The 1,829-nt window shown below is 47.3% G+C and overlaps 1 pseudogene; it reads right to left on the reverse strand.

Annotated features, from left to right (window-relative positions):
- Window positions 1–270: 270 nt before the first annotated feature.
- On the reverse strand, window positions 271–923 carry LOC110140209 (glycine cleavage system H protein, mitochondrial pseudogene; annotated as a pseudogene).
- Window positions 924–1,829: the final 906 nt, after the last annotated feature.

Below are 1,829 nucleotides of genomic sequence, written 5' to 3' on the forward strand. Positions count from 1 at the left end.
TAAGGTATAAGATAACCATGTTATCCTTGAATTACATAATTTTTGTAATCAGTTTTATCAGAGATAATTTCAGGAATTCTGAATAGTATAACTGGAGCCTAGCCTAAAAATCACAGGATGCTGTGGAAAAGATACAGTGTTTATCTGAAGGCATTAGAAAGTTAAGGGGTATTTTCTTCAGGAAACATTGTTACAAGTAGTTTCTTTTGCTAAACGTTGCTTTTTAAATATCTATCCACCACTAATTTAAGACAACTACGCTAGATTAAGTTGTTTCAAAGTAGTTTATTTAGGGGTTCCATTTTCATTCCTCAATAGATTTTCTGTATTTTTCATATGCTTCTTCACTCATTAGTTCATCTAGTTCTGAAGGGTTACTGAATGTCATCTTGATCAGCCAACCATCTTCATAACAAGACTTGTTGACAAGTCCTGGATTTTCTGCTAGAGCTTTATTAATTTCTGTTACTTCTCCTGATAGAGGGGAATAGAGTTCACTAGCAGCTTTCACACTTTCCAAAGCACCAAACTCCTCTTGTTTATTCAACTTTGTCCCAACTTCAGGCAGGCTACAGTAAACAACATCTCCCAAAGCTTCCTGTGCAAAATTGCTGATTCCCACTGTTCCAACACCGTTTTCTGTTGTTACCCATTCGTGTTTTTCTGTGAGTTTCCGCACCGACAGCAGAGCAGGGCCGGTGCGCAGCGCCCGGACGCCCCCGCCCGCAGTCCCCGGGGCCGCAGCGAGCAGGGCGCGCTGGGTGCCGAGACGACGCGCAGGCTGCCGACCGCGCCCGCACGCTCCGCACCGCTTGCAGCGCCCTGTGCGCACGGGTGCAGAGGGTCTCCGCGCGGCTCCTAGAGCACCCCGGCCGGCGGGGGCGGGGCGGCCCCGGGCCGGAGCGAGCCGGAACATCGGATATTTACTTTCGCAACTTTGACAAAATGCTAAAACCTGAATACATGGGAAATTTTTCTCTAAATAAAAACTTTTAACTCAAAACAACAATCCCCAAACCCTTTTCCCAGCACAATGGGGCCTAGTAGTACTATACTACACAGTGAAGGAAGGCAAGTCAAGTAATTCTTCAGAAAACAAGAAAAAAAAAAATCTCCTTTAGAGGATTTTCTAGCCCTCTCTAGAGACTGAAGGGACACAATTTAATGTAAAAGGAAAAGGGGAGAAAAACAGATATTTAATCCCCCATGACTGGGTACTCTATCTGGGTGGTATTTTTTTTTAATCAGGTGCCAGGTGATTCTCATGTAGTCTGTTCCAGACCAACACTCGAGAGACAATGATCCCAGGAACAGGGTCAAACCCTTGCTCGCCTCTCTGGCCTCCTCTCCTTACTGGGCACCACCACCTTTTGTGGACACTGGAGGATGAGCCGAGAGGAAACTCAAGAACTCCAGGCAGAAGAGGATCGTTTTGGCAGTCTTGTCTTCTGCTAGGACTACTCAAGGAGAGGGACCTCACCAAGCCCCTCACCTCTACCCTGACCCTTGGGAGTGCTGATGAAAATCACCTTTATGGCAGAGTATTTCCAAACTCAGATGGTGTGTCAGATGCCTTCCCTCTCCCTTCCAGATCCCCTCCACCCTTCTCCATCCACTCTGGACCCTGCAAACAGTCCTCGATGGGCTCCTATGCCTATGCTACGCAACTGGAAGGCACCACTAGGAGACAGGAGGCGGGGAGGAGAGAGATGGGGGTATCTATTTCCCTCAAAGCCCTCCTTGCTGGGTCTCTGAGGGCTGGCTGGTTACATCCCCGAACCACAAGTCACTGCTCTTGTCAAGATGCCCTCTTCACAGAATTCTCTCAT

Source organism: Odocoileus virginianus, chromosome X (assembly GCF_023699985.2).
Source record: "Odocoileus virginianus isolate 20LAN1187 ecotype Illinois chromosome X, Ovbor_1.2, whole genome shotgun sequence".
In the NCBI taxonomy this organism is placed as follows: Eukaryota; Metazoa; Chordata; class Mammalia; order Artiodactyla; family Cervidae; genus Odocoileus; species Odocoileus virginianus.